Below are 12,630 nucleotides of genomic sequence, written 5' to 3' on the forward strand. Positions count from 1 at the left end.
TCAATTGCTTGTCATGTGCTTGATGGTTTTACCTTCTCCCTTCCTGTGTACTTCTCCGTGTCCTCAACGTCTTAGTGAAGTGTTAATCAGGTGATGTGCGCATCTTATAGGATCCATAGACATAGCTGTAGATTTCGCAAACTGTAAGGTGCCTAAAACCCTTGAGCACGTCATATCGTTTGTACTTTACACGCCAGAGAACACTGGAGGTTCGTGTCTACAGCTGTCCACTATCTGATTACTTTATTTCCAGTTCTTGCCTTCACGCGAAAAGTCCTGCCATGTTTGCCAGGACAGCCGCTGTCTCTTTTACAAGATGACATACCAGACCCATGGCATTAGAAAGTGTAGAATGCCGTGAACTCGTACATACGGACTTGTTTTCGTCATATCCATCATTGTTCATACTATTTCTAAGGGACATCCAACCATGCCGTAGAGCAGCACGTCAGAGCATGCCACTGGTCACGTCAATGTCTCACCTTTTCTGTAAATGAACTTTGAATCTCAAGTAAGGATCTAGCATCCACAGGTATTCAAACAGAGAGAAAGGGGGCAAACTCAACAGGTGGAGCAGATGTTTGTCATTCGCTTATTGTCCTGACATGTCTGATTGATGACTCCCGTTTAGCGGCGTCAACAAAAAGAGCTAGAACAAGTATAAAAGAGTCAACAAAATTTATCAGGAGCAGTGTTGCACACTTTCTGCTGAGGAGTCTCTGCTGAAAGTGTAAGTATCTTCTTTTCAGAGCATAATATTTTGATTGCGGTAGTTTCACTTTAGCAATGCTATGCTCTTAGTATTAGCGTAATGATGCGTTGAAGTGAAGAGACTATACGTGTCCACAGACCATCCACCACACTGAAGAGTGAATGTAATCGGCATAACTTGTAGAACCTCCTAAAAAGTCACATATGAAGGGTTTTCGTGCCTTGTTGTCTTTACACTAGAATAGTTCACCACAGCAGTCACTCCTATGATAAACTAGTTGCTGGTTTACTGTGGTACTATTTACTGGTTACTGTGGTGCTGTGATTTAGTGTGGTAAACTAGTTACTGCCAGTCACTAGTTACTGGCAGTCACATTGCTCGCTTTCTTAAAGTATATTGGGAAAAGAAAAAAGAACAAAGCCTGTGCCAATTCGCACTTTAAACTCTCTCTGTGGGGCTTTAATCTATGCTAAAATTAATGTTGAATGATCTACTGTTTCCGATATGAGAAAGCAGCCCAACACGGAAGGACCTTTCGTTTTTTTTTTTAAGTTAAGCTTGTGCCGTCTATTGAACCATTCTTTATAGAGATCAAGTGGACCTATACCATCGTCGGGGAAATGCACGCAATCGGCTAAGCTTATCTTAAAATCACTGCCGACTAATCTTTTTCTCCTTGAGACAGAGTGCAGCAATCAAAGAAAGCCAGCTTGTTGATGTGACTGCGGTCATTCGACGTGTCCAACCGTTTTACTCTGACGTTGCGTGCCTGTACCTGCAATGCGCCACACTATTTTATAAAGGGTAAAAAACTGTTAGCAGAAGGGCGACATGGAAAAAAAATACCATTGCATGAGGATACAGCATGGTTTGATTCTTTTGCAAACATTCAACAAATAGCATAGCATTCGCAATATCTTCCTTCCAAACCCAGCGAACTTACTGTCGCCAGGCTGGTGTCATTATATTTGCCATAAAGCTCTCAGGGCCAAAGAGAAAGCTTCTAACGCATTCAGCTATCGTTTTTATGAAACAACATTTGTTACGTTGTACCTCTCAGCGGCAAAGAAGTACGCCTCTTTAAGTTATTGCATTCTCGTACATCCAAGCATCACGGATATCTTAAGAGCAGTTAGTGAGAAATATTCGTCAACTAAACGCGCATGAAGCGTAGTATCACGTCTAACAGTTTGACTGCTTTTACTTCATTGCGCAGCATCTCAAACCTAAAGCATTAGTTGAAAAAAAAATCGCTATGGCAGCGCTTGCCTTTTTCTTCACTTGAAACACCTTATCATACGACACCTATATGATTACTTCTTACCAGGTACACAAGACGGTCGGCACGCAAGCTACCATGAAGGTTTTACTACTCGCAGTGAATATTTTATTTGTCGCAAGCACTGTCGTAGGCAAGAAAGTTGTCCAGCGCCCAAAACCAGGCCCTGTTGAATGCCCTATACGATCCGGCCACAGTAAGTGCACTTAGACCTATTGATTGTCTTTATTGCTGCAATTGAGCTTTTATTGAAACGCACAGAAATTGTGCTAAGAAATATACTACAGTGTCCGTCAATGTGTTTTCGCCATGAGACACACGAATAAACCTCACCAATAAAATTGCTAAATGTGGCATGGAGTCTCCTCACCTTTGGGAAATCCAAAACATATTTATAACCTATGGACGTCCTAAGTATTGTCACGGAGTAGTCCTAATGAACAGTCAGAAACTCCCGCCGGAAGAGACAATATAAAAACGAACATTTCCTTGTTTCAAGTGAGCCCAAAATGCAAGAAATATACCGTTTATGTATTTTCATTACTCTTACTTTCAGTTAAGAGCATTGTGGGAGGGTAATACAAAGGGAAAACGCATGTTTTGAAGAAAAAAAAGGAATCGGCATTTTGACACACATGACCGCACAAATGAATGACAAATAAAAAACGAGGCGCATCCGCCAGGCAGGATTAAAGCCAAAAATGTGGTCTAAGCAGTTTTTCGTGTAGATTACATCAATACTGTAATGAAGTTTAACAGTTTACAATCAAGTGCGCCGTGAATACAAGAGAAAAGATCAAAAGCGAAAAAAAAAATCGAGAAAAAGTTAGCTCTAGACCGAGCATTTAGAGCAAATATCTCACACAAGTTAAAACTATCATTTCGAAAAGATACGTACGTTCTGCGCAGACTAAATGAAACACAACCACCGAGGAAAGATTTAAACCTGGTTGCTGAGCCAAGAAAAATAACGGCGTATCGATCACGCGCATTGTGGAAACAACACAAAATAAGATTGAAATTATAAAGGCGCACCATAACCAAGCACAGGATTGGAATCTGTAAAAAAGGTGAATGAAATAAAGGAGCAAACAGGTGGTAGTAGAAGAACGAAGTGAGGTGCAGTAGCATAAGCATTCGCTTTCACCAAGGCAACTGCTACACATTTGACCGCCCTCAACCAGCAAATATCCAGAACTAGCGTTCAGGTGAGAGATGGTGTGCGGCAATGGTGGTGTGCAAGTTAAGTGAATTTTCACATTTTGCACTGAAACTGGACAATGTTTCGGAGTCCGCAACACCTTGATTTAACCAATCCCATTTGCGGGTCCTAAGTACAAAATAGAATTACCGAACGATGTCGTTGTTGAAAAAGTATTCTGTTAATTGGCATTTATGATTATGACGAGTCGGGTGCGACTGTGGAAATGCTACATACTTGGAGACATCTGTCTAGTAGCTGTCATGGAGCAGTTGGTACAAAAATTTGAGACGTGCCTGGTTTTCCCTATTGGATAGTGTCCTAATGACAGAAGCCGGGAGGTTAGTGGCAGTGTCCGTGCTTTTATACTTGTAAACAAGTCTTATGGCACGGGGTTGCGCTGAGCCCAATTTTCTTATACTAGTTACTCAATGAGGGAACCAGTCGCGTTAGCGCGTTAAACACTTGTCTTACGAAGGTAGTGTCAGCTAGTGGCTTTGACGATACAGGTGCCATTCTTAAACATCTTTTGACATAGAACAGCTTACGTATTGCGGCTGTTGTAATGTTGGCAACGCGTGTCCTACTTGAAGTGACAAGTGAATGTAACGCCTAAAGACTTACCATGCTAGCGGTATACCATCATTAGCGCTAGTAAATTGCACGGGTTATGTAGAGGTGTCACTGCAGTGGCCACGGAATTTTTCACATCAATCGTTTTTTTTTAATTTAGCCCACCGGTCCGCCAACTTATCAAGGCATGTGTTGACTTTAATGTGGCCGGTGAAGCTATGAATTTATTAATATATAATACCGCGTCCGCGAAGAGATCGATAGCACCGTCAACGTTTTCGGTAATATCATTTTAGAATTGGAAGGAATTAGCTACGTGACTTGACGAATTTTTTTAAAGGCAACCGCCTCGGAGTGCGAAGTTAACGCATCGAGTGCTGAATGGTCAATGAAGTGTTTCGGTAGCGATGCGCTTAAGAAGTGGGGGCTGCAGCCTCGTAATATTCATGAAATAATTAGCTTATTGGGGGAACTTTCTCCTTTTACAATAAACAAGAAATTCTCGTCAGAAACAATCTTCAATTTTGTGATGTAATAACGCATTCGCAAATTCCAGAAAAGTAACTAACCAGTTTGCCCCTCGTATTTGCTAACTGTGTTAATATACGAAAACTGAGTATTGCAAAAGGGGATAAGCCACCTCCGAAAGCAGCACCTGCCTAGCTAATGCCGACCTTTTTATCGGCAAAAAGCAAATATCGGGCTTGTGCGAGGCGGCATGGTCCTGATTGAATGTGTTGCTATCGTGTGCTGTGGAACGATCTGGATAGGTTTTCGTGTGTTCTGCGAAAAAAAAAAAAAAGCTACGTCCTGTCAGTTCATGCAGTGCCGTCAAGGAACCACTGCATAACCTCTGGGTGCTGAAGTGCGGAAATTTCTCCTGCAGCGCAAAACATGCTACGTGCATCACACGGCAAGGTGTCAAATAGTTTGGCGGTATCGGCTTACACTGCGCGAAGTGCAGCGGTGGGTATTAGTTGCCAGCGGGACATCGCAAATATTCTTACTATCGAATTGCTTGGTCTTCTCCCGCACGGCCAAATCAATGCGGCTTCGAAATATGCAATCCTTGGTCGTAAAGGAAGGTTGTCATTAAGCATGCACCGGCATTGTCCTGAAACATTTCAACTCTAATGTGCTATCTCTACATAAATATCACGTGTATGGCCGATGGGGTAGCTCAACACAACGATGATTGCGGTTTGTAAAGCACTGTGTGACATATAAGCTTAGTGCTTTGACATTTGCCTCTTTGCTATGTAGAGCCGTTATATTCAAAGCAACCCGCCGTGATTGCTTTGTGGCTATGGTGTTGCGCTGCTAAACAAGAGGTAGCGGGATCAAATCCCGGTCACAGTGGTCGCATTTCGATGGGGGCAAAATGCAAAAACACCAGTGTACTTTTATTTAGGGGCACGTTAAAGAACCTCAGGTGCTCCAAACTTCTAGAGTCCGCCATTACGGTGTGCCTAATAATGAGATCGTTGTTTTGGCACGTAAAACCGCATAATTTGTAATTATATTATTATTCAAAACAGCTTGCATAAGAAGACGCGAAAGCTATCCGGAAGGACGCAATTTTCGCAATACAAGTTAGTGCGTCGTAGAGAACGTGCCAAAAAAAGAAAACGCAGCAAGAAAAGAAAAAAAAAAGAGCCCGGTTTAAGCTTTTTTGCGGCTTGTAAATCTTGAATTGCGCTTGTCTATGGTGGTCAGTACGGCACTATGACCGCCATCTGCCGTAGAAACAGAAAGAAAATACGGGATAAGGCCGCAAGAAGAACAAGCATGGTCACGGCGAATGCTCGGCCCATGCACTATAGAACAAACATATCTCTAATCAGAAACTAGCGCTGCTTCGGACGCGTGTGTAATTCCGCAGCCGCCTGTTCGACCTCTCGAAAACTGAGACTGACACCGTACAATATGCTGTCATTACTAAGCAATACTATTGAGACGTGTACTTGTTTATTTTTGATCGAGTGACCACGCTTCACCGCCTAACAAATATTATCGCTCAGCGCAGGACGCGACAGCATGTATCGCAAGTTTCTGGAACGATATTCATGGTTCGATCCGCTATATGATGCATGTATGCGCGACGCGAACTGCGTAGTACTTTCTGGAAGACACGCGGGCACCAGCGATTTCTCTGGAACTTTCGACGACTCGCGTATAAAATCCGACGCGCTTGACCCACTGATGAGATTTCGACGATCGCCAACCGTTTTCGTCGTTATCGCTGCGCTATGAGTGTAACTTGCTTTTGTGGGCACAAGCTCGCCCAATAAAAGCTAGCTTCTTCATTCGCAGATTTGCCGCTGTGTTATTCACCGTCACGGCTGCGTGACACTACTTTATTGGACGGAAACAACGTTCACAAAACGAGCTAGTAGCGCAATGTATCTATAGATAAATATGTCAAGATTTATCGAAAAAAGTTACGAGGTCTTACCTGATAAAACCACGATCTGATTATGAGGCATGCCGTTGTGAGGGACTCCGGAAATTTGGACCACCTCGGGTTGTTTAATGTGCCCCTAACTCTAAGTACACGGGTGTTCTCGCATTTCGGCCCCATCATAATACGGCCACCGTGGCAGGTATTCGATCGCGCGACCTCGTGCTTAGCAGCCCAACACATAGCCACTAAGCAACCCCGGCGGTTGAAGGCTTATCAAAGGCGGCACGTTAAATATTGCCAGGTGGTAAGAAATAATTCGTAGGCCTGCCTCATAACCAAATCGTGGTTCTGGCACATAAAACTCCAGAGTTCATTGATTGAATATTTGTAAACGCAAGCTGCACCACTTAAACCGTAGCAGAATGGTAGCAACGATGTTACTATCACCCAGTATGTTTCTTAACTGCTCACTGCTGGTAAAGCACTGCAAGAAATCATAGCGACCGCGTTGCGGTCGGACCACATTCATGAAACCGTAACTCGAACACCCACCCACACAAGTCGCACGATGCTACTACGTCCGCATAAACGCAAGCATAGACTACCTGTCATGTCGACATAAATAACTTCACCAAGTCTCAAGGGTCAGTTTATAATGCCAAAGGTGCCTAGTCGAGTTAAAGAAACCGCGTGAGCCCACGGAGACAACCAGCAGAAATTTCCCCGCGTAGTGTGCGGGACATCCGAAATGGAGCTTTTGCTGAGGCCAGCTTGACGCCAGCTCATAGATAGCGTCGTTGCCTAAGCATTATAAAAAAATAGTCATTGGCGTTCCTATTAAAATTGCTGTTGTTCCCACTTAGGGTAACTGCATGTACAGATTTATTTAGATATGCGTCATGAGTAGCGCTGAAATGTGCTCTGCCACAATATTTGCACATTAGTTCTTTTGGACCTCTAAATACACGACTAATTTTTGTTTTATTACGAACAGATGGATGTGTGGCCTACGGAACAACGATTAAACCAGGACAAAGCAAGTCTTTCGAAAACCCTTGCGTTAATGTTGAATGCAGCAGCAACGGACGGAGACTTACAGTCGAAGGGTAAATATTATGCGATTTTTACACGTATTTATTCCAGCTCAAGAATTACTTTCTCTTCGCCAGTTGAAATTCCTTTCTGATACCAAAAAATACTTCAGGCGTACAGAGAGCATCTCAAATTTTGGCAACGTCAGAATTGAATGTTTTCAGAATGTGTTCCTGTCTTTGCAGCATGGGAAAGTACTCTTAGAGGCGATTAATTTCTGGTATTGTGTGAAGATTCATGCATTTAAAGCAGGCTTATCAATGAAGACGTTTTTTTGAGGTTTACGTCTCCGCTGTTATCGTTAAAACAAGAAAACTGTTTTCTCAAGTTCCTGTTAGTGCGCACACACAAAGACACACACACACACACGTGTGTATGTATATATATATATATATATATATATATATATATATATATATATATATATATATATATATATATATATATATATATATATAACATTTGAAGGATGCTTCCAGGTAAACAGACCAACTACTTAATTTCAAGAATTTCGACCGGCGGACCGACCTTCATCAGGGTTTACAAGAAAATGTCAGTTTTGCACTGATGGTGATGAGAGCAGGTCGTGTGCTCGGTCGTTCTCAGATACATCAATTTCTAATAAAGAACGGAAAGAGTATGAAGCCGGAAGCCAACTTCAATTTGTAAGTTTGAGCTCCAAGTACAAGGCTTCAAACTTAAGGGTTTAAAGCAGTTACATGCAGTTATTTATTGCGCACAATATTTAGACTATCAAATAAAAAAAGACTTTTCACATAATTTAGCCCATTTCTCTGGATAGCAAAGCAAGGGTTTTCTGACTACGTGGTACAGTAGGTTGTGCCCTAGCGGAAGAGCACGGAGATAGTTTAGTTCAACCTTGTCTACGTATTTTACGTGCGAGCTGAAAACCACCGTTCCTGGATATGTTGCTATTCTCTAAAGGTATCTTAGGTACTTACGTAAACATGACAGACCTAAATAATCTATTTGATCACAATATTCTCAGGTAAACACGACAAATTCAGTTTACCTTGCTTTATCTGATACCTTACAGTGCGACTTCAGTTGCTGGTATTAGTGATATGATTTGAAGGCAATTGACGGAGACGCTTACCAAAAACAAATAAAGGTATCTATGCACGTGTGAACGCACGAGAGCGCTATATGTCAAGAAAGCTAAACAAAAATGGCGCCTTCACTGTGCGAAAACCCATAGTCGCTATTACGCCAAAACACACTATGTTTATGTTTGGGTAAGCAGGTTCAAATTTCATGGTGAAAATACAGCGTAAGCACAAACAAAAAGTGGCCACCGTCCAAACCTATTACTTGTTCTTGTAGTCGCTCCACAGCAATATACAAAGCACAAGCGAATGGAGAGCAAAATAAAGAAATGAGACTGAAGGTGCGAAAACCGCGGCCGTTCTGGAACCGTCTTCGGCAGAATTCCGAATTCGATTGAGCAGGCGCCGCCAGGTGTTCGCCGCAAACAACGAATTGTAATTTATAGAAAACGCGAAACTATTGAGAGCTCTGGAACCTGCGTAGCTTAAAATTACTGAGATATTTTCAGACAGTACTGCGAAATGGTCTTCTACAGGTTTCTATAACCAGTGAAAAGGAAACTGGTATGTCTGTTACTGAAACTCTTAAAGGGCATACATCATTTTAAGGCATACCTAAGTGTCAGACAACCAAGCTACTGCGATGCGTTCAATCATTGCCTGCAATATAATGTTGGTGCAATTCTAAGTAAAAAGCAAAGTTGTTTCCCTTCGTGAGAAATAGCACTGCAAGTCAGTGAATGAGCGACGTCAATGTCAGCGGTCCTTCAGTCACCCTGAAATAAAAGAAACGTTCCTAAATTTACTGTTTGATCTACAGCTTCAAGAACTGCTGGCAGTAAAACTGTTTACAGCGATTCTGTTTTTCGTTTCTATTTTTCTTAGAAATCTAGCCTTGTGCTACGCCAGAAAAAAAGACGACAAGGTTACTGTCATCATTGGGATAATTTGAAGAAATCTCTTGGCAGATTTCCGCGAGATTCAAGTGATGGGAGGGAATGTCAGCCGTGCTTCTATGCACCTTCTAAAGTGCACCTTCTATTCAGCCACAAGAATGTTCGTCTAGATCCGCGTGATAACTAGGGGTTTATGAAAATGACTTACTTCCAATAACCCCAATGCCGGAAGCAGACGTTACAGATGAGCGCGGTACAAAAATAATCACAAGTATAACACCAACATTAATGCCCCACATCATAATACTACTAGAAATATATCAGATTTTTAGAATGCATAAAACGAACGACAGAAACAAAACAAAACATGGCACGAAAACGCAGGTTTGAGACACGGTGGCGTTAAACCTTGAAAATTAGTTGTTCGGCTGGATCTAACGATGTTGGTATCAGGAATGCTTACATGCGAGTCGGGAAGAGGCTTTCCGTCGTTATTTATATGTGGAAAAAAATACATACAGGGCACTTGTGCTGCAAAAGATTGACTTGATCTTGTGATAATGAATACGCACCTCAATATGTAAGATGTAGCGTGGACAGACTTAGTATGTAGGCTAGACAGACTCAAGTCGCGAACCACTTTAAGAAAATAAATTCCGGCAGAACCAATCTCACGCCCAACATCGACGGTAATATGGAGTGAAGGCTAAGACGATACAAGGTAAAAAACTTAAGGAAACTCGTCCGCTGCAATTTTCTGCGGCGAGGAATAAAATTCATACCTCCGCGAAAACGTTGCGCAGATGAAAGTGAAATTTAGTGTCAATGCAGTGTGCTTATAGGCGCATAACGCGTCACTTCCCCGACAGCTAACAAGTGGCTTGAGGTTGTTTTGTCGTCGCCGTCTCTACAAACACTGTTGACCTATTCTTTATTAATACCAGTAAAACTTTCGCAGCAAACGAAGGGATGCTCGTGCACGCATAGGGTAACTCTATTAGGGGCTTGTATGTGTTTTTAGATGGATTTCGCTTGCCGAGGTAAATGAAATATTTTATAAAAAGAGAACAAGCCTTCGTCTAACGGTGACAAGACAAATAATAGATGGCTTACCTTTCAATTCCACAACGTGTTCCTTTACACAATGAAGGCTTCCGTGAGAAGGTTCGACTATTTGTGCACTTGATCAAGCAGAGTGATCGCTTGTATCTTGCGAAAGTTACTACTCCACACCATCTCTTGCACAATGGGTGCTGCGAATGAAAGACGCATGCGACTGTTTTTTATATCAGCAACATTGCACAAGAAGGAGATAATGTAGCTTCGAGGAAGCAGAGCAAAGGTGTTAACATTATATTTCGAGCCTTGGGAAGCCATCCATACCTGGACTAAGTTAGAGACTCAATTTAGCCAGTGACGGTGGCCACTGGAGTTCTGGACTGAGGACCCACCCTCCTTCCCCCACAACCTATTTTAACCCCAATAAAGTTCTTTCTCGTTCTCTCATTCTATCGCGCAGCTATAGAATGAAACCTACCAAACGTCCTAATCTACTCTACGCATTTTTCACCTACGACAGGAGAACATTGTGTTGCTGGAGAAGTTGCAGCAGCAGTGTGCGTCGTTCCTTCCATATTGTTTTACTAAATTAGCTATACGCGAGGACATAAATTCATCGTGCCAGGTGCATCGTCCATTCACTCGTTTATAAATGCGACCAAACCTAATGGGTCGCGGCCCCCGTGTCCTGCTTAGACGTGAAACAGCTGGTGTATGGCGTATTACTGGCTGCTTGAAAAAATGCGTTCCGCTTTGTGTTACTGGGGCCACTGAGCTTTGTCTGGAAGGTTCTTAGATGGCTTACGGGACAAGGACGGAGGTTTCCTGAGATTACAAGAATTTTTTGCAAAAAGTACACTTGGTGCAGTATTTTTACAGGAAGTTAGTTCAGAAAAGTAATGGAATACCTGAAGTTATCTTAGTGTTAATGTTTTTTTATGTATATTTTCGTCTGCAGCAGATGCCTTCTTTATGTCGTAATTGCTTCACATCAAAGATTATATGAGTAAATAGGGAGGCGCAACATATCAATGGCTATTATTTATATATGTATTTATTTATCATTTATTTATTTACGCTACTTTCAGCAGTAATTTGGCATCGACAGCAAGGGTGGTACATGAAAAGAGGAAAAAAAAGACACTTTCACTAAGGAAAATAGTGTTAAAATACAATTCAAACTCAGCAAACTTAAACGAGCCGTGATACTTATACGCAACTGGGATAGGGAGTGTCACGAGCATACTTACCTTGAAACATTTCTGTATATACCTAGTGCTTGTGCGATTATTCATTTGTATCATTGGGGGATTATATGAAATATAAGCAACAAATAGGATTGTTAGGAATAGTCAATGTAAGACGCGCAATTTCCCTGAAATTTTTTATCACTTACAGTGGACTGTTAAGTATCTTCATTTTATCCATCTTTTCAGTCTCCAAGCTATGCGATATAGCTCTTTGTTGTACTCGTAGTGCTCAAATCTTACTGAATTTTCACATGCAGGTGCGCGCCAAGCGGAAACATTTGTGCTGTGGAATCCTTGAATGCAGCGCCAAATTCACTAACATGGCCATATTGCTGTGCAAGATGCCGGAACTCGAGTCTGCCCCAACCTGCGCCCGTTCGCCCGACTCCGCCCACTCGCCCGCCTGGGCCCGAGATTCCGATTTGGCCCGAGGACCCGTCCTATCCCGACAACCCGCCCTTTCCCGGGTACCCGCCCATGCAACCGTATCCAGCCCAGCCCCGAAATTCCTAACTATAACACGCATAGCACTAAACCGGATGCTTGCGTCTGCTTAACCCACTGCTTTTCCTCTTTATCCTCTGGGAAATATCTTCATGTGATCTTTGATTATATGTAAGGGGACCAAGGAACTGCCTTTATAATGCTGCATGCGCTCATTTCGATCTTGTCTTAATAAAAGAAACAAAATGGTTTACACAAACGGAGATACGTGCGTCTTCTGTCATGCACTGTATGGCGAAATAAGATAATGTTTTCTCAATAAATATAACCTTGTATTTCGACGCGATAGATTCATTGCAGGTGCTTATATCACGCTGTTTCTGATAATTTGAGCCCATACTGAGGAGCACCACATACCATATCCACTGTATTGAACAGGCGCAGCGCGGAAACTCCGCCTGCTTGCTCGGCAGTACACCGTGTCCCAATGGAATGACCGCCTTTTAAGAAATTCTGGACTGTACTCCCTTGATCCTACATTAAGTTTTCGACCACCATCACAGCTTCGCCGTGGAGACACCACGCTTTTGCACCGACTGTGGTTGGGCGTTGCCTTTACCAAAGCCTATGCGTTCTGCATAGGAATGACTGAC

The 12,630-nt window shown here is 42.5% G+C and overlaps 1 long non-coding RNA gene across 1 annotated transcript; it reads left to right on the top strand.

Annotated features, from left to right (window-relative positions):
• Positions 1–674: 674 nt before the first annotated feature.
• Positions 675–12,240, top strand: LOC129386743 (uncharacterized). Its single transcript, XR_008614053.1, has 4 exons — positions 675–730; positions 2,040–2,187; positions 7,164–7,275; positions 11,791–12,240. It is a non-coding gene; the product is annotated as an uncharacterized lncRNA (long non-coding RNA).
• The last annotated feature ends 390 nt before the right edge of the window (positions 12,241–12,630 follow it).

This window comes from Dermacentor andersoni, chromosome 8, assembly GCF_023375885.2.
Source record: "Dermacentor andersoni chromosome 8, qqDerAnde1_hic_scaffold, whole genome shotgun sequence".
NCBI lineage: Eukaryota > Metazoa > Arthropoda > Arachnida > Ixodida > Ixodidae > Dermacentor > Dermacentor andersoni.